At 36.6% G+C, this 21,874-nt stretch overlaps 1 protein-coding gene and 1 pseudogene across 3 annotated transcripts in view; one reads left to right on the forward strand and one right to left on the reverse strand.

Moving 5' to 3' along the window:
• Positions 1–21,874, reverse strand: part of ADAM10 (ADAM metallopeptidase domain 10) — a 120,205-nt gene that overhangs the window by 91,471 nt on the left and 6,860 nt on the right. The window contains exon 2 of one of the 3 annotated variants that reach the window (XM_045201189.3): positions 17,628–17,685. The exons of the other annotated variants lie outside the window; for them this stretch is intronic. The gene's annotated coding sequence lies outside the window, so the exon portion shown is untranslated. The remainder of the gene's footprint in view (positions 1–17,627; positions 17,686–21,874) is intronic. 3 annotated transcript variants of the gene reach the window in all.
• Positions 4,902–6,897, forward strand: LOC112311977 (proteasome maturation protein pseudogene; annotated as a pseudogene).

The raw sequence follows: 21,874 nt of genomic DNA on the forward strand, positions 1-21,874 counted from the left end.
TTTGAATTAGTATCATCTTGAAGGCTCATTCCAATTCTATTTATTCCTTGATAACTCAAATATCTACAAGTATGTATAAAACTATTCTCACTAATCCCATTACTTTTATTTACATATACATTTTCTAAAAACTTATTGTAACAGAAACTTCTCTCATAGACAAAAGTTTGGATGCTAGCCATAGCTTTGTCTTAAACATACATACATTTTTTTAAAATTTATTGTAAAGAAAATTTTAACCATAATCAAGTTTGGATGTTCAGCATAGGTTTGTCCTCTTTTACCAGGCTGAGAATGTTCTCTTCTTCTCTTCATACTTTGCTGATAAAAACTATCAGGAACAAATGTTGACTTTTGTCACCTTCTTGACTCAGCATGAATAAAGATGATTACATTTGTTTTTCATTTTAGCTTATTAATATAACAAATTGATTTTCTAATATTAAACCAACCTTACATTACCACCAATCAACCCCACTTGGTCATGGTATATTATCTTTTACAATATTAAGAGTTCTATTTGCTATAGTAGGTTTAGAATTTTTATCTATATTCATGAGAGACATTGATGTATAGTTTTCTTGTACTTACTGTCTTTGTCAGGTTTTAATCACAGTAAAAAATGAGCTGGGAAATATTACCTCCTCTTCAGTTTTCTAGACAAATTCATATAGAATTGGTATTATTTCCTCCTTAAATGTTTTGCAGAATTTACCAATAAAGCCATCTTGGCCTGGAGTTTTCTTTGTGGAAAGGTTTAACTTACAATTCCCATTTCAACATAACTATACAGTATATATGTAATACATAACATTAACTGCAATTTCAATTTCAATATACATAGTTATTCAGATAATCTCCTTTTTGAGTGAGCTTTGGTAAGAACCTGTCTATTGTATCAAGTTGTGGAGATGATAAAGTGGTTTATAATTTTCCCTTAAAATATTTTTATATTTTCTGAATCTCTCATTTCTGATAATGGTAACATGTCTTCTCTCTTTTGCTCCTAATTAGGAGAGTAGAGATTTATGGATTTTACTGATCTTCTCAAAGGACCGAGTTATTTTTCCTTTGATTTTTTCCTTCCATATTTGTTTTCTATTTTACTGATTTTCACTTTGATCTTTGTTATTTTTCTACTTACTTTGAATTTAAGTTGCTCTTCTATTTTTTTTTTGTTGTTGTTTCATAAGGTGAGGCCACTGATTTAAGACCTTTGTTTCTAATATAGGTTTTTAGTGCTATACTTGTCCCCTTATCCTGCTTTAGCAGCATCCCACAGATTCTGGTGTGATGCCATTTCATTCTGCTCAGCATACTTACTTTTATTTTCCCAACATACTTTCTAATTCCCCTTTGATTTCTTCTATGGTCCATGCGCTGTTTAGAAGTTTGTTATTTAGTTTCCAAATACAGAGAATTTTTTGTATCTTTGTTAATGACTTCCAATTTAATTCTGCTATAGTCAGAGGACATACTTTATGACATCAATTCTTTTAAATACTGAGACTATTTTAGAATGCAGAATATGGTCTATCCTCGCAAATGTTTCATATGCACTTGAAATGAACATACTCTGCCGTTAATGGATGAGTTGTTCTAAAAATGTCAATCTCTGCTTATTTAGTAGTGTTCTAGAAATGTCAACCAGATCAGGTTGGTTGACAGTACTGTTCAAGTCTTCTCTACCCTTACTGATTTTCTATCTCCCTATTCTATTATTGAGAAGGCACTGAAATCTTCACCTACGATTATGACTATTTCTCCTTGCAGTCCTTTGCTTCACTAATTTTCATAGCTATTACATGCATAAATGTTAATAAGTACTATGCATTTGTATTAACTCCCTTATAATCAAATGATCTTTATTCTCTGTGATATTCTATGTTCTAAAATCTACTTTGTCTGATATTAATATAGTCATTTCATCTTTTTTACTCACGTGGTATATACCTTTTTCCACCCTTTTACCTTTAATCTAATTGTGCTTTTATATTTAAAGTGAGTTTGTTGTAGACAGCAAATTGTTGGATATTGTTTTATCCAATCCAATAATCCCTGCCTTTTAATTGGGGTGCTTACACATTTACATTTAAAGTGATCACAAATGTAGTTAGGTTTAAGTCTATCACCTTGCTATATGTTTCTATTTGTCTCATCTGTTCTTTGTTCCCTTTCCTTCTTTTCAACTTTTTTTTTTTTTTTGATTCCACGTTATCTCTTCATTGGCTTACTAGTAAAACTTTGGTTATTTTAGTGGTTGCTTTAGGGCTTAGAATATATACCTTTAATTTATCCCAGCCTACCTTCAAGTGATATTACAACATTTCAGGTATAACATTTGACATTAGTATACTTCAGTTTTTCCCAACCTGGTTTTAGGCTATTGCCATCATGTTTTATTTACATATATCTTATAAGCCCCATAATACTTTGTGGGGTTTTTTGGCTTAAACAATTATCTTGATATAAATATAAATATATACGTATATATGAAAAAATCTTCTGTATCATTTCGAGATCTTTTCATTCCTTTGTGTAAATCCATATTTCCATCTGGCATCATTTTCCTTGTAGCTGGATGACTACCTCTAACATTTCTTCTACTGGCAAAAAACTTTCAGCTTCTATATGTTAGAGAGTATTATGTCTTGATTTTTGAAAGGTAGTTTCACTGGGCATAAAATTGCAGGCTGACAGGTTTGTGGTTTTATTTTTTCTTTAAATACCTTTAAAATGTTACACAACTAAATTTGTATATGTGTTCCTTCTGGAAAGAAGTCTGTCGTTCTTATTTCAATTAGCAAATCCATCATTTCTGATTGGATCATTTTTATGTTGTTGAGGTCCTCACAAAGTTCCTTGACTACCCTTACAACCAGTGTTTTGAACTCTGCATCTGATAGATTATCTCCATTTAGCTCTTTTTGTGGAGTTTTGATCTGTTCTTTCCTTTGCACCATGTTTCTTTGCCTCCTCATTTTTACAGCCTCCCTGTGTTTCTACGTATGAGGTAGAGCTGCTATGACTACCTGCCTTCATAGTGTGGCCTAATGTAGTAGGTGTCCTTAGGGTCTAGTGGTACAGCCTCCCCTACCACCAAAGCTGTGAACCCAAAGTGCACCCTTCGTGTAAGCTAAATACACCCTCCTCCTGTAGTTGAGTCTTGATTGCTATTGGCAGGTCAATAGGAGGTGTTTACTCAGGCCAATCAGTTGCAAGAACTGGCTGACCACTGATCACCAGCCTCTGACCTTCATGGAGGACAGGCTCTGTGGGGTCAAGGTGGTGGTGTTCCTACATGGTCTATAGCTGTCCCCTCCATGTGCAGGCTCTGTAGCTTCCCAGGTGGTACAGGCCAAGGTCAGCCCCCACCTGTGTTTTGCCTGGGGCCACCCTGCCTGAAATATAAAGCAATCTGAGATGGCTGCTACTTGTGCTGGATTTGGAGATCTCCAGATGAAGACAAGCTGTGAATCTAGGCTAACTGCTCCTAGTGCCTGTAGGGCTACTTAGCAAGAGATAATGTGGGGGTTGTTGCTGAAGGCTTATTGAGTCTGGCTGTTGCTTGTTTTAAGAGGATTTAGGAAGTTGTGAAGCATGAGCCAACACCATCCATTCATACAGAGTATCAGCTTGGTTGGGCCTTAAGTTGGGTGGGACCCAGTCACTGGGGATCTCCAGAGCAGGGCAAACAGTTCTAGCCAGGTTGATGGAGTCTCAGATATGGCACCAGCCTTCCAGTTCGGTGACCAAGTGAAGTTTCAGAAAGGGACACCAGCCTCTGCCCGCCTTTTTGTCTGGAAGAAAGCTGTCCCTCAGCTTTCACCTTGACGCCAGACACTTCAGTTTCTCCCTATATGCCACTGGTGCCTTTCAACCTGCTACCCTGGTGCTGGAACTCGGAGGGAATGAGTTTGAGTAAGTCAAGTCTGTGTGTGGATTCTTTAAGAGGAACTGCTTGGAATTCCAGATGTTTCTTCAACCAACAGAGTCCCCACTGATTTTTGCAGCTGGAAGTTATAAGGACTTATCTTCCTGGCACTGGAACCCTGGGCTGGGGGGCCTGGTTGGGGCTGGGACTCCTCACTCCAGAGATATTCCTCTTGAATTTTTATCTACCACAAGTTGATGTGGTAACAGCCTGTTCCACATCCCTGCCCACCCTACCAGTATGGATGAATATGGTTTCTTTAATTCCATAGTTGTTGGACTTCCATTCAACTATAGATTTTTGACGGCAAGGGATGGGCAAGAAATAATCAAAGTCATGAAAACCAGGAACCAACAGCCAAGACTGCTCTACCCAGCAAAGATTATCCTTTAGAATCAAAGGGCAGATAAAGAACTTCCCAGACAAGAAAAAAATAAAGGAGTTCATCATCACCAAACCAGTATTATGTGAAATGTTAAAGGGACTTATGTAAGGAAAACTATGAACAATAAAACAGCAATAAATACGTATCTATCAACAACTGAATCTAAAAAACAAAGCAAACAAGAAGAACAGAGACAGAATCATGGATACAGACAGCGTTTTGATGGTTGCCAGATGGAAGGGGAGTGTGGGGAAAAAACTGTGGTACATTTGCACAATGGAATACTACATAGCAGAAAGAAATAACTCTTACCTTTTGCAATGGCATGGATGGAACTGGAAAATATTATGCCAAATGAATCAAGCCAGTTGGTGAAAGACAAATACCACATGATCTCATTTGTAAGAGGAATCTAATGAACAAAAAAACTATCAAGCAAAAAGTTACCCTCTTTGGGCCTCTCCACACAGCCCACTCCCATAGTCAATCCCCACACGGTTCTCCATGTCCATAGGTCATTCATGTATGTTCTTTGACTAATCCTTTCACCTTCTTTCAATCAGTCCCCTACTCCCTCTTCCCCTCTTACAGCTGTCAGTCTATTCCATGTTTCTTTGCCTCTGGTCCTGTTCTGCTCACTAGCCTATTTTGTTCATTAGATTCCACTCATAGGAGAGATCATATTTGTCTTTCACCAACTGGATTATTTCACTTAGCATGACAGCCTCCTGTTCCACCCACACTGTTGCAAATGGTGAGAGTTCTTTCCATTTTTACTGCTGCATCGTATTCCATTGTGTAAATGTACCAGTTTTTAGATCCACTCATCTACTAATGAGCACTTAGACTGTTTCCAACACTTGGCTATTAAAGAGTGCTGCTATGAACATAGGGGTGTGTAAGTTCTTTTGAATTGGTGTTTCAGAATTCTTAGGGTATATTCCCGGCAGTGGAATCACTGGTTCAAAAAACCAGTTCAATTTTTAATTTTTTCAAGAAATGCCATACCATTTTCCACAGTGGCTGTACCAGTCTGCATGCCCACCAACAGTGCACTAGGGTTCCCTTTTCTCCACATCCTCACCAGCGTTTGTTATTTGTTGACTTATTAATGATAGCCATTTTGGCAGGTGTGAGGTGATAATTGTGGGGGGGTTTTTCTTACAGATTTTATTTATTTATTTTTAGAGAGCGGATGGGAGGAAGAGAGGTTGAGAAACATCAATGTGTGGTTGCCTCTCACACGCTCCCTACTGGGGACCTGGCCTGGCCCACAACCCAAGTATGTGCCCTGAATGGGAATTGCAGTGGCGACCCTTTGGTTCACAGGCTGGCACTCAATCCACTGAGCCACACCAGCCAGGGCCTCATTGTGGTAGGGCCTCACTTCTCAAAATTAATTTTATTTTATGGAAATTATACTTCAAAAAAGTAAATTATTATAAAGAAAAGCATCGAGTCAATATGGTAGGTATATAGGTTATTTGGCTTTTATTTTTCCCCAATTTATAAAATTTTTCAAAATAAAAGATTAGAATCAAAAACAAAGACTATTCAAAACATTCCACCTTTTCTTCTTTCAGTAAAATAAATGAAATCAACAGTCTACTTGGTTCCAAGAGTTAAGCATCCTATAATGACTATTATTCACAAATAACTGTATTTGTTAATAGGACATATATTAGTTAGCCAAACATGATAACCACTATGGAAACACCCTAGGATATATATTAGTAAGAGATGGAAGAAATAAAATAATAAATAATAACCAGTGATGACAGGTTAAAAAAAAAAGACATCTGGAGAAACCAAGCATCAAGAAAGAATATCAGTTGAGGCTGGCTGATGGTAAGAGTGCTAAGAGGCTATTCACAGAGCGAGCTGAAGATGAATACCAGAGGACTTAGATTTCAACTAAAGGACAGTATTCCAGCAAGAACTTTCAGCAAGTGGACCGTTTGAAAGTCATGATCTTCTTCAAGGTTTCATTTGTGTGAAAAAGTAACTTTTGCCCAGTTATCCTCTTGAATTACCAGAAAAAAATTTCCAGCTCAACCAAGATAAAACGAATTTTGCCACACTGAGAAACATCCAGGGTCTGTGTGCTCCACTAAAACTGCAAATGGAATTCAAGGCAGTGCAACAGGTTCAGTGTCTTCCATTTCTTCTGAGCTCAAATCTTTCACTGGGTATTTTGAGGGGTAATGACAAGACTATTGGATTTGACGATATTCTTAACGACCCATCACGAAGTGAACTAATGGGAGAACCACACCTGATGGTGGAATATAAACTTGGTTTGCTATAATGCAGTGTGCTGAATATGGAAATGGAGGAGCTGCATCTTGTTTATATAATCTTTTTACTACAATTGTATGTTTACAATATAAAAGTACTGACACATGAGAAAAAGAAAAGAAAAAATATCAGTTGAGAAAGAGGCAACTACACCCCTTCAAGAACTTCTTAGCAATACTAAAGGTCCAACTCCACATTTAAACTAAAAAGCTAAAAAGTATCTGGGAACCTACTACTCACCATGTGTTCAAATAACAAATTCATTTGTTAAATATTACCACTGAGAGTGGAAATGTGTTTGTGGATGTTTCAATCCTTACCCAATTAAATCTTCTTCTATGTACAGCATTTTGTGTTTTCCTGACATACAGAACCTTGCTATTCATACTGTTTCAGAGACGAACTACACAGACATATCCTGGGAAATTATCAGCAATGCAGAATCTTGGGCTCCCCCCCAATATACTGGTGCCCGGAAGTGATTCAGGCACTACCTGATTACCAGAGTAATATATATGCACATGCAAGTTTGAGAAGCTCTACAACTTTTCTGCATACAGAAATTCCCTGACTTCCACCAGAAGCTATTTCCTTCTTTTTCTACATGCTTGCTTTACTTTTATTTTTTTTAAGATTTTATTTATTTTTTAGAGAAAAGGGGAAAGAAAAAGAAAAAGAGGGAGAGAAACATCATTCGGTTGCCTCTCACAAGCCCCCAACTGGGGACCTGGCCAGCAACCCAGGCACATGCCCTGACCGGGAGTTGAACAAGCAACCTTTCAGTCTGCAGACTGGTGCTCAATCCACTGAGCCACACCAGCCAGGGCTACTCTTAAGATTTTAATGGTATAACAGGGCTGGGCACCACAGGTACTACCATTTAAGTGAAAAATACCTTAACTAATATCACAGGTAGTGCACTAATTAGAAGAAGTTTCCAAATAATATATAACAGAGATAGGCAAACTATTGCCCACAGGCCAATTTCAGCTGGCCAACTGTTTTTGCAATATAGCTGTATGACCATTCTTTACATATTTTCTATCACTGCTTTCATACCATAACAAGAGTTGAATAGCCAGAGCACTGCAAAATAGATACCAAATCTATAGTAAGCCACTTAAGCATTTAGCTTCATTAGTGTTGACTGATTATAACTCATCTTGTTCAACTCTGCAACAGCTCTAACCTAAGATCCATGTTCTGCACTGTAGGGGATTCATGAGCCCCATGATTTTGCATGTGGATTTCTAAGAATATTCTTCTTTTTGGGGAGAGGGAGGGCACTAGCACTCTGTGGATTCTGCTTTTCATATTTAAATCATTTATTCATTTATTTATAATTCTATCTTTTTCCCATTTTTTATTGAATTTATTGGCATGACACTGGTAAACAAAATTATACAGGTTTCAGGTACACAGTTCCACAACACATCATCTGTACACTGTACTGTGTGTTCACCACCCCAAGTCTCCATCAATCACCATTTACCCCCCTATACCATCCTCCGCACCCCACCACCCAGCCCCACCACCAAAAGTTGTCAGCCTGCTCTCTCAGAGTCTGTTCTTATTTTTCTTGTTAGTTCTTTTTGTTCATTAGATTCCACGTATGAGTGAAATTGTATGGTACTTGTCTTTCTCTTACTGGCTTATTTAACTCAGCATAATGCTCTCCAGGTCCACCCATTCTGTCATAAAGGGTAAAAGTTCCTTCTTTTTTACAGCCAAGCAGTATTCCACTGTATAAATGCACAACTTTTTTCTTCACTCACCTACTGATGGACAATGGGGCTGCTTCCAAATCTTGGCTATTGTAAATAACGCTGCAATGAACACAGGGGTGCACATATTCTCTGGAATTAGTGTTTTGGATTCCTTCAGATAAATTCCCAGAAGTGGAACTGCTGGGTTATAAGGCAGTTTTAATTTTTTGTGATAACCATATAATTCTATTTTTTTAACTTACTACACTAAGACCCCCAAACTACGCTGATTAACAGTAAGGGCATTTTTACTTTGTTCCTGACTTTAATAAAAATCTTTAGTTTTTCATCATGTAATAAATCATGATGATTTCACCACAGTAAAAATCATGGTGATCATCATGATCACCAAGGTCATCAAGCAAATAGGCAGTACGCCAAGGAGATAATTTTGGTTTTGATGACTTCATGATTTTTCCACAATAATTCTATTACCCACATCAAAGGCTAGTTAAGTCATGATTCACATTTCTGATGTGATTACCAAAAAAACTAAAAAAGAAAAAATTATCAAAATACAGCACATGGAAGGGACCTTCCAAAACCTGACATCTACCTAAGATGTGAAAAACATGTAATGAAATACCACAGAATGTATTTTTAATAGACCAAAAATATATAATGTATACCCTTGATTTCCAGAGCTAGTGGTTGAAACTGGCAGTTTACAGGAACCCATGCCAATCTCCAATGCCTGCACTACACAGCTAAGTCAGACACCATAAAATTGCCAGGTCTCACATGCAGAGTCGGGACCTACTCAACTGAGATTTATTTCTATAATCTAGCAACCAATCAAAAGCTCAAAATATAGGGATAGAGTGCAGCTCTATCAGCGAATCTCACTGATGCAGTTAAATATTCACCCATCTCCTTAACTCTATCTAAACAGAGCTTGGCCTCTGATCTACTTACCTTTGTTATCTGATCTCCCCTTGTTAGAGATTTTCTTGATTCCCTAGTTCTAAACTGCATACTAGTCTACTCTAATTCCTACTCAACTACACTATTCCTGATGCTGTTACTTGATAGACTCTCCCAAGTTCCATCAATCCAAAAATGTCTATGTCCTAGTACTAACATTATCATTGCTTCTATAATATCAAAGTAGTATCAGACACAAATAGGAATCCAAGATTCTGTGTTTCCTGCAAATCAACATTCAAATCCTACAAAGGAAACCTGACCCAGAATCCAGATTTTTTTCATAAATACTAAAGCATTCTCCATTATGACAGTATTCAATTCCCATACTTCTCACACAATATTCTCTTACTTAAAGTAACATTCTGTTACTTGATAATAATACTGGTACGCTCACCACTTCTATCTTTCTCAAGATTAGCCAGATGTCCCCAGAAGCTAGAAGTATATATACCATAATTACCCTAAAAATTTCATGTGAAAAACACTTAACAGTGCTCTCCCTCTCCAATGTTACTTTTGTACCAGAAACACAAAGTTAAAACAAACAGCAAGGAAATTTTTCATAATTGTCTGAAAGATGCACATTACTGGCAGAACTTGAGCAAGCAAACGTGTGCTCAGTTCAGAATTCAGGTCTCCAGTGATGCTTCTGATCACAGGAGCCTAGAAGAGAACACTAGTTTAATGCCGGTGTCCTAGTTGCAAATGAGGGAGAAGGAATTCACGTGGCTGAAAATGTGTCAAACACAGTAGAGTTCAAAAGGCTCTGGGAAATCAAAAACCATGACAAATAATTGCCCTCTTTGCTTCACTCTTGCCCCCTACAGTCTATTTTTCACACAGCAGTCAGAGTAATGTTTAAGTAAAGTCCTATTGTGTCACTACTCTACTCAAAACCTTCCAAAGGTTTCTCAACTGCCCGAAGTCCTAGCCATGGCTTACAAGGCTGAACATGATCCTTATCAGGGGCTGCATTACTCCACCCTACTCTGTTTTACCTCATCTTCTATCATTCTCCCCACACTCTGTGTGCTAACACCCATTAGTCTCCTTACTGTTCCTCTGCCTACAGCATCTTCCCCAAGCAGGGTTGGTTGCCACATTCATTCAGATATCCAGTCAATTTCTTCAGAAGCTTGCTCTGATTACCGTACCTAAAAGCATATTGTCCCAGACAATATCCTGCTTTAACTTTCTTCATATTATTTTTTATTGATATAAATCCCTCCCCCACTAGAATATGTTCCATGAAAACAAGGACTTTGTTTTGCTCAATGGTGTACCCTCGGTATCTAGAACAAACAGAAAACAGGTGTTCAATAAATGTTTGTTCAAAGAATTAATGAATCCATTCAATGTTTCATGACAATCTCCATTTTCATTTGTATTTATAAAGAAAGTATGCTATACCTTGCTATTATGAGAGCCATAAATCAATCATTAGAAAATATGTAATATACCTTGACTGGTATGGCTCAGTGGGTTTGGTGTCATCCCGCAAACCGGAAGGTCACCAGTTCAATTACTGGTCAGGGGTACATGCCTGGGCTGTGGGCCAGGTCTCTGGATGGGGTGTGAAAGAGGCAACCAATCAGTGTTTCTCATATCAATCTTTCTCTCCTTCTCTTTCTCTCTCCCTTCCCCTCTCTCTAAAGGTAAATAAATAAAGTCTCTAAAAAAATATGTAATCCTATCATACTCACCTAAGAAATACCAGAATTTCTAACAGGCCAAGCATTTACAAAACGCAATTGGTTAAAAAGAAAATTATTATAGATTTATTCACCAGATATGGTTTTTAAAATCTACTAATGGTGTAAGTACATTTCAGATATTTCTCTTTACTATTACTCATGAAGCTTTCATAACCACTTTACATGACTTTCTAGACAATTATAGCTCTTATATTCCTGTTGCCATTAAGTTTTTCAATAACCATAGAAGTACATGGTCAACATATCTTAGTTTAATTTATGTTCTACCAGTTTAGCAAGCATTACATTTATTTATAAGTAGAACTAAATATCATGGGTTAGAATCCCACTTTTGCCACTTACTAGCTGAATCATCTAGGACAATTTACTTCTCTCTCTGTGCCTCAGTTTTTCCATCTATAAGATGGGTTAAATAGCAATACTTGCACCTGGTAATGTTGTTAAATAGATTAAATGAATTAATACATATAAAGAGCTTAGAAAAGTGTTCAGTAAATTATGGTTAAATTAATTAAAGAATAATTTATCTCATTTAACCCTTGTAATAACCATATAGCACAAGTGTTATTAATTTTAAGATGAGGTACAGAGAGGTTAAGTAACCCAACCCACACTACAAAGTTTCTTCTACTTTTAACATTCAATGATTCTAATTTTACCCCAAGGAGACCTCCCACCAAGATGGAGGCGCAGGTAGATACACTTTGCCTCCTTGCACAATGAAAAGAACAACAAATCTGAAAACAAAAAATAACCAGAACTGCCAGAAAATCAACTGTATGGAAGTCCAACAACCAAGGAGTTAAAGAAACATTCGTCCAGACTGGTAGGAGGGGCAAGAGGGGTGGAGACGGGTAGCTGGGGCAGAGAGGACTCATGGCAAGGCAGTTGCTGATGAAGGACCAGGGCAGGCAAGGTGGTGGCTGGCTGACTGGGCAGTACCACATTTGTGTGCAGATAAACCAGGAGGAACAACTTGGAAGCAAGACAGACCGCACAGCCCAGAGTTCCAGCGCAGGAAAATAAAGTCTCAAAACCTCTGGCTGTAAAAAAGTGTGGGGGTTGCAGCAGCAGAAGTCCCTCCCAGTCTCACAGGAGAGTTCACTGAAGAGACCCACAGAGTCCTGGAACAAACACAAACCCACCCACCCGGGAAATCAACATCAAAAGCGCTCAATTTGCTAGTGGATAGTGGGGGAAATGACTAAAAGTCACCGAGAGCAGAGCAAGCCGCATTGTTCCCTCTCTGACCCCTTCCCCACATACAGGGCCACAAAGCAGCAACATGGGTTGCCCCGCCCTGGCCAATGCCTAAGGCTCCACCTCTTACTATGTACCAGGCCACCAGACAAAAATATATGGCCCAAATGAAAGAACAGCTCAAAGCTCCAAAAACAGACCTAAGTGATGAAGAGATGGCCAACATATCAGAGGCAGAATTCAAAAAACTGGTAATCAGGACGCTCACAGAAATGGTTGAGTATGGTCACAAAATAGAGGAAGAAGGCGATGCAAGGCAAAATAAAGGAAAATGTACAGGGAACCAACAGTAACAGGAAGGAAACTGGGACTCAAATCAACGGTTTGGAACAGAAGGAAGAAATAAACATTCAACCAAAACAGAATGAAAAAACAAGAATTCAAAAAAACTAGGAGAGACTTAGGAACCTCTGGGACAACTTTAAACGTTCCAACATCTGAATCATAGGGGTACCAGAGGGAGAAGAAGGGCAAGAAATTGAGAACTTATTTGAAAAAAATAATGAAGGGGAACTTCCCTAATCTGGCAAAGGAAATAGGCTTCCAGGAAGTCCAGGAAGCTCAGAGTCCCAAAGAAGCTGGACCCAAGGAAGCACACACCAAGGCACATCATAATTATACATTACCCAAGATAAAAGATAAGGAGAGGCCCTGGCTGGTGTGGCTCAGTAGACTGAACGCTGGTCTGCGAACCAAAGGGTCGCAGTTCCATTCCCAGTCAGGGCAAATGCCTGGGTTGCCGGCCAGGTCCCCAGTAGGGGGCATGCGAGAGGCAACCACACACTGATATTTCTCTCTCTTTCTCCCTCCCTTCCCCTGTCTAAAATAAATATATAAATCAATAAAATCTTTTTAAAAAAACAAGGAGAATCTTAAAAGCAGCAAGATAAAGGAAACACTTACCTACAAAGGAGTTCCCATAAGACTGTCAGCTGATTTCTCAGAAGAAACCTTGCAGGCAAGAAGGGGCTATAAAGAAGTATTCCATGTCATGAAAGGCAAGGACCTACATCCAAGATTACTCTCTCCAGCAAAGCTATCATTTAGAATAAAAGGGGAGATAAAGTGCTTCCCAGATAAAGTAAATTCAAAGGCGTTCATCATCACTAAACCTCTATTATATGAAATGTTAAAGGAACTTATCTAAGAAAAAGATGATGATCAAAAATATGAACAGTAAAATGACAACAAAGTCATAACTATCAACAACCTAACCTAAAAGAAAAACAAACTAAGCAAATAACTAGAACAGGAACAGAATCACAGAAATGGAGATCACAGGAAAAGTTATCAGTGGGGAGGGATGGGGGGAGAATGGGGGAAAAGTACAGGGAATAAGAAGCATAAATGGTAGGTACAAAATAGACAGGGGTAGAATAGTATAGGAAATGGAAAAGCTAAAGAACTTATACATATGACCCATGGACATGAACTAAGGTGGGGGAATACTGGTGGGAAGGGGGGTGTAAGGCAGAGGGGAAGAAAGGGGAGAAAAAAACTGGGACAACTGTAATAGCCTAATCAATAAAAAATATTAAAAATAATAAATATACTACAAATGAAATGGGTTTTTTAAAGTTTCATATTAATAAAACAGTAAAGTTCACAAGTTTTATTGGGTATAATCAGAAAACCATGAAGATATTTTACAGTTCCCCTTTTAGTCCAATTTTTACACTGAATGACAACTGTTAAATGCTTTAAAAATAACATTTTTTAAAAAAAGGAGCACACAGTAGTTGAAAAAAGTACCTTAGATTTTATAGAGAATATAACTCACTCAACCTACCTAACTTTTTAATTAACGGCACATAAAAATACTCAAATACACTAACAAAATGGTAGTTTCATTCCATTTTAAAGTCAACTAACTTAAATGACTTAGAAGCCAAGTATTTCCAGACATACTTAGAAATTCCTAATTCTTATATAATTTATAAAAAGTGAAAGTAGTCCACTAGTCATCTATGTACTCAACACATATATAATGGCACCTATTAAATGCCTGGTGTCCTGGGAATATAGGTCCTGGGAATATAGTAGTGGATAAAACAAAGTTACTGACCTCATGAAGCTTTATTCTAGAAAAGGAGACATACAATAAAACAAACAATAAGAGTCACTGATGGTAGGTTAAGCAGATAGAATGTGCAAAAGGAGTTATTATTTTTATATGCTATAATAGGAACACCTACATTTGAGCAAGGACTTAAAAGAAAGACAGCAAAATACTTGATGCTACTGAAGTACACTCTTTAAAAAATGGTCATGATAATAAATTTTATGTTATGTGTATTTTACCACTACTTCAGAAACAAACAAGGGGGAAGAACTGTACAGGCCCCAGGAGGAGAAGTAGATAAGTGCACATGTATATATCATGTAGGGCCATATAAGCCACTCTAAGAACTTTGGCTTTTCCTTAAAATAGTAAGCCACTAAATGGGGTTTCATTGATTTATTTTGTTATTATGTGCTTCACTGACGTCCAATTCACATAACATAAAACTTACCATTTTAACATACAAAATTTTCTAGTAGATATTCTTGACCAAGTAGCTTTTGAACAGATCACACTGAGTGCTACCTTGAGAAGAGACTGGGAGATCAAGAGAACAGGGAGAAGTTAGCAGGTTTTACAGTAATTAAATGAAATGGATGTTGGCTTCTATCAATCAGGGAAGTAGCAGTGGAGCTAGTGAGAAGTAGTCAAAATCTGCATATACTTTGAAGGAGGAGCTAATGGGACTGCATGCAGGGTGTAAAAGGCAGGAACCAAGGACAATAAAGTTTTTGTCCTGAGCTACTGAAGAACTGAGCTCCCATTTACTGAGATGGAAAAGACTACAGGACAAAAGGCTAAAGATAATGGAATCAGAGGTTTGTTTTGGCCATGTTAAGTTTGAGATGCCCATTGTACATGTAACTGGAGATGCAGTTGGGATACAGGAGTCTGGCTTTCAAGAAGTTGAACTAGAGATAAAAATATGCAGGTCACCAGCATATTACAGGTTATTTAAAGCAACTAATAAGTTAAGTGCAGGCATAGAAACTATGTTTTCCAAAGATCTGTTACCATTTAAATTAACATATAATTTGTGTTCCAGAATACAGACTATTTTTTTCCTTTAATTTAAATCCCTTATTTACATGAAGTAGACTTGTATGAAAGGAAATGTAGCCTACAAATCTAGGATTAAAAAAGAAATTAACAACAATGGAAAAAAAAACAAATGAGTTCTGCTCTGTCCCTTAATACAGACCTGGAACTTCTCTTACCACTCTGATATATTACCCATGCAGAGCAAAATGAATGACATGGAAGGTATCAGGAAGGACTCAAAGGACAGCAATATATAACTCACTTTATCCCTTCTTACAAAGAATAGAATACTCACTGAAGATATTCTCATGTAAAATCCTTAGCAATAAACAAACAGATGTTATCTGACAATGAAAATAAAATACATTTAACTTAGGGTACAGTATGGTGCTAGTAATCTGACTTCAGTGGAAAATGACAGCTTCCACTGAGGAAAATTTCTGCATAATTGAAGTTTACCTATGCGTCAAATCTTTCCATTTAAACTATTATTGATTTTTTTCCCCTCTACCTATATATCTGCTTGGGCTAGGCTCATCCTTATTAACATCTTTATCCTAAGAGATCATATTGATGTGATAACCTCAATGCTATCATATGTTATTGTGTCATTATTACTACATAAAAGGGCTCCATCCTGCAGTGTATTTATTCTGCCGATGCTTCCTCCTTTCTCTACTGTTACTTTATTATACCTACACATAATGCGTACCCACAGCATTTACTTTCCGGTCCTTAGTTGCAGTTGCTAGAAATCTGGCCATCACAAAGCATACAATAAATTTACACGGTGCCTAATATTTACAAGCTTCATAGGATATTTAAACATCCCCAGACTTAAAGAGAAAATAATCTTCGTGGTCATACAAGACAATGTCCTTAACCTTATGAGATGCATACTGAGGTACTTAGGGGTACAACTTACTTTCAAATGGTTCACAGCTGATGGGGGGAGTATATTAGAGAAAGCAAATGTAGCAAAAGATAACCATTAATAAATTTAAATGAAAGGTATATAAATGTTAATTGGACTATATATACTTCTAATCTTTCAGAAAGTATGTAAATTTCTAAGACAGGAAAAAAATGAATATAGTATATCAAGCAAATGCCTAAGTACAAAATTGGTAGAATAACTGGACTGTATATATAAGATGAAGAAAATAGATAAATAATTTTCAAGATTTTAGAAGAAAAACTGGTGTAAAAAAGTAAAGCAATTATCAAAAAACCACCCATATGCAATTGTGGAAAATGACCAGAGGTGTAAGTAGAAAAAAATGTTAAGTCTCCTGTAAGAGCTTAGGAGACTTAATTTTACAATTTGAGAATAGTACAGTTGTCCCTTAGTATCCACAGGGGATTGGTTCTATGACCGCCCCCCTCCCTGCAAATACTAAAATCCACGGTTGTTAAACCTTCTTTTGTAAAATGGCCTAGTATTTGCATATAATCTATCATTTGCATACAGGCTACAGAAGGGAATGCCTACACATCACTTCATTTGCATGGATTAAATGTAGTGTAGTCTTGACACATGGCAAATTCAAGTTCTGATTTTGGAACTTACTGAGATTTTTTTTTTCCTGAATATTTTCTAACTGTGGCTGGTTGAATTCGTAGATGCTAAACCTACAGATACACAGGGCCAACTGTATTTTTATTTCCTGTAACTTTTCAAAGTCACCATTTACTAATGGTAACATTCCTTAAAAGAAAACTTTTTTTCCTCATAAAAAAGTGATTACTACAGAAACATGTACCTTACACCTCACCATCCAGAGATTTATTACCTATCCCCAAGTTTTTTTAAAAAAATAAACACATATATAAATGTACCTATAACAAAACTGAAAAAATATTGTGCATAAATATTCTATAAGGTGCTTCCCCCCTTAACTGTAAACATTTTCTAATGTCAAAAAATATACCTTTTGTTGAAAGAACTTAACTGACCAAAAGTCAAATGGCTCAAATACTGTAAGATATGTTTCTAAGACGCAGCATGGCATTTAAGAGCAAGAATTCTGGAGCAAGCTGACTATATTCAAATATTGGCTTCCCTGAACCTGCTCTCATTTTTATAAAATAAGTATAACAGAACCTATCTTACAGTGCTGTTATGAAGATTGAGTTAATACACAAAATGCCCTAAGAATAGTGCTTGGCATATAAGTTTCCCATAAATGCTAGCTATTTATGATTATTTTACATATTCCAAGGGTAGGTAGCATCTTACCTCCCAGGAACACTTGCAAACATCTCCTGAATCCAAAACTACAATCTTCTGTTCCAATCTAAGTTAAAAATAAGAATGAGGCAAAAACATAGAATGAAAATTCCATTAACATTGGGGGAAATAACAACCAACAGAGTACAGCTTCCTGATGATGGGTCAATATCATCATCTTTTTGTGGGATACAAAATACTACGTAACAAATAACTTTAATTTTTTTCCTGTGTTAAATAAAGTTGATTCTATAATCTTAAGAATGGGAGAAAGAAATATGTAAAAATGTTTGACATTACAGATCTTATTTACAGAACAACTTAATTACAATAAATGAGAGGATGTGTAAGAATAAACTAAGGACAGCATATTTGCATTCCTCAGAAAAATTACTTATAATCAAGTTGTTTTCAACTTGCATAATTTTAAAAGTAGGTACCAAGAGCATTTTAGTCCAACATAAGAGTGCATTTCCTAGAATTCGAGTCATCCACTGTGCCGTAGGCATCACACTGTGTTGACCAATGCTTCTTATATTTACTATGTATTCACTATGATACTGAAGCACTGAATACCATTAACAAAACTGTTCTGTTGTAGGACAAAGGTAGGCTTCTGGGAACTATCATGTCCTATATTTCAGTGATACTTTATACTTATGTGCCTTTACTGCACTCTTGGAAACACTACTTCTACAATATAACTTCAATTTTAAGCCACAGTGTCCATTTCTTCACTAGAAACCAGTCATATCATTTTCTACAAGCAAATATCTACACATAACAGTTACAAGTGAAAGTTCAAGATAAGAGGGTGTGTCTATAATTATAAGCATATTTCAACACACCCACTTTTTGAGATAAGCTAGTCTCTAAGAATTAAAAATAAAGCTAGCTGGATCAGAAGTTAAAATGGGCTGTTCTTTTTTAAATTATAAACTAAACCAATCACAAAGAACGCAAAACATCAACGATTAAAACCTACTAAATGTATTAAATTTCTACCACTAACTTACAAAATACAACTTAAAAATCCCAAAATGGAAATATGTACATAAATTAGATTTCCATGCTAATTTGAAATGCCTTAATACCATTTCAACAAACTGTAGGCACAAGTACAGACAGCAAGCCATATAAGGGATTGTGACTTTCAACCCCCCTAAATAAAACACATACAAACACACAAAACGGATCCAGTCACAACCCTATCTGACCTAGACCCTGCATTTCATCCTAAACCCACTCTTATGACATCACCCTTTTCCTTTATTATATCCCAACTATCTGCCTTTGCTTCCTTCCAGGAAATCTGGATGGGTAAATAAGAACAATTCTGCCAAAGACATTATTGATGATACTAAGGTAAAGGGAAACAAAGTTATGAAAAAGACATGGAAACTGTTGAGGACTTATGAGTTAAAACTTTGAATAAATTGAGAAAAGTTGAAAAACTGGGTAGAACTAATTCTGAAGATAGACTTGCAGAGTACGTTGCTGATGTACCTCAAAATATCTTTCCCCACAGGAACTAAAATCCTACTAATCCATAGCTCTTCTGGGTTTTCTGGGTTTACAAACAACAGGTTTAGTTATGGACTATCAGTCATTCAATCACTATTATAAATTAACACAATCAGATTTCTTCCCTACTACAAACTGGACAATGAAGAGAAGAGTGGGAAATGCTGGAAGATAAATTATCAAGTAAATGTTTCATGTTTCAGAACTGCAGTGTAGAGCACTGGGAGAGGAAGGCTTGAACAGGACAGGAATATGGGAAACTTACAAAATTTAAGTAATCAATTAAGACAGCAAGCTATCAGAATTAATAGAAAACAAAAAAGTACAATGATTCAAATCTCCTCTAGAGCAGGGTTTCTCAAGCTCAGCACTACTGACATTTTGGCCAGATAATTCTTTATTGTGGGGGCTCTGTCCTGTGCATTGTAAGATGTTTGGCTACATCTCTGACCTCTACCCACCAGATGCCAGTAACACCCCTCCAGTTGTGACAACCAAAACTGTCTCTAGACTACTTATGAATATTTTAGTATATGCTTTACACGTATCTTTTAACTATGCTAATTTAAAAAATATTTTTAAAGATTGTATTTATTTATTTTTAGAGACAGGGTAAAGGAGGGAGAAAGAGAAACATCAATGTGTGGTTGCCTCTAGCACACCCCCTACCCGGGACCTGGCCCACAACCCAGGCATGTGCCCTGACTGGGAATCAAACCAACGACTCTTTGGTTTGCAGGTGGGCACTCAATCCACTGAGCCTCACCAGCCAGGGCTACATGTTAATTTTTTATAAAACATAAAACTGCATAAATTGTATGATGTAAATTCATAATAATAGGCATTTTAAAAGATTGAAAGATTAGTATTAAAAAGTGGTAAAATTGTGTTGGAAAAAGTATTATAAATTTTCTTAAATTCTATTTTCTAATGTTTGCTAATGATATTCTAGTATTTCAATTTTGTAAAATATATTTTATCCATCTCTATTTTGTAACTAACAGATTCCAAACAAAAGTAGCCCTGGAAACACCATTATTTTAATAATGTTTGTGTAGCACTTTACAGTCTCTTCAGTATTTTTGCAAACTTATCCCATTTAATTCTGAGGAAAAGAGACAGTGTCCTAGCCGGTGGCTCTGCTGGTTGGAGCATCATCCCGATGCACCAAGGTTACAGATTCGATCCCCAGTCAGGGCACATACAAGAAGCAACTAAAGAATGCATAAATGGGTAGAACAACAAATCAATGTTTCTTTCTCTCCAGCCCTCTCTTTTTCTCCTTCTTCCCTCTTCTCTCTCTCTCTAAAATCAATAAATTTTTTAAAAGTTTTAAAGGGTAGCAAATTACTGGGTTGGCCAAAAAGTTGGGGTTTTTTTTTTCTGTAAGATAGCTTAAATAATGCTTAGTTGTCTTTAACTTCATTCAAAACAATTTTGTTACATTGTATTGTGACAGCATGCATTTTAAAAAACTTATCAAAATTGGTGAATTTTTGTGTAGCTATTTTGATACTGAAGATAGAAGAAAATACCCATTTTCAGCATGCTACGTTTTATTATTTGAAGAAAGGTAAAAAACACAAGCGGAGTACAAAAAAAAAAAAAAAAAGGTTTGTGCAGTGTATGGAGAAGGTACTGTGACTGATCAAACACATTGAAAGTGGTGTGTAAAGTTTATGATGCTCCACAGTCAGGTAGACCAGCTGAAGTTGACAGCAATCAAATCAAGACATTATTTAAGAACCACCAACATTATACCACGCAGGAGACAGCCAACATACTCAAAATATCCAGATCAATAAAGTTACTGGTGAAAATGAAAAATGTATCTTTTATTTTTATGGAAAAAAAAAACATACGGACTTTTTGGCCCACCCTATAATATCTAACTCAACACGTAAGTGTAGAATTCTATCTGCATTCTTTTGAAGACAAAATCCAAAGTTCAGAGCTCAAAATGTGTATGCATATATCCCTTCCAATCATCAACGCAAGCAAAGACCAAGGGAAAGAAATTCTGCTCCACAAATCATGTACGTACATTTGCCTCAAGATCACATCCTTTTCCTCAATTTGTCTCTGAAATAGGACGTTCACAAGTCACATATAATCAAGAGTATCAAGCATATTCTTGAACTAAAAAGCATAATTCCAACTTAAGGAAACTAAAGATACACTTTTAAAGCAAAAACATATGTACTTGCTAATACACCATTAAAGGTAACTGCTCCCAACTCTCAGGAGCACTGCTTCACAAAGGACTAGCCACGTGTTACTGAAGGGCTGTGCAAAAATTTTAACCAATCCCCAACAAAAGTATTAGCTTGCACGCAGGATAAAATCCCAGACTCTGACACATATCCCAACCTATAACCTTCTATCAAGACTCAAAATCTTAGATATTTTCAACTTCAAAGACTGAGGTCCACAAAGTTCTATAAAACCACATTCTCAAATGTAACAGTGTTTAAGATCTAAATTCAACAACAGAAGGAGCACTCAATAAATTTTATCTTCACATTAAACATTTGCCAAGTTTTACCAATTCTTCTTCCACGTCATCTGTTCTATCCTTTTTATTTCTATTATCACTACCTAGTCCAGGACTCAATCACCCAGTTCATCCAGCATCTAATTTATTCCTTACTGTATCATACTCTAACTCAGTTACTATGACCTGGAATGTGAATAATTAGGGAGTCCGGTTATCCTAGCCCAGGTTAACATTT

This window comes from Desmodus rotundus, chromosome 7 (genome assembly GCF_022682495.2).
Source record: "Desmodus rotundus isolate HL8 chromosome 7, HLdesRot8A.1, whole genome shotgun sequence".
In the NCBI taxonomy this organism is placed as follows: domain Eukaryota; kingdom Metazoa; phylum Chordata; class Mammalia; order Chiroptera; family Phyllostomidae; genus Desmodus; species Desmodus rotundus.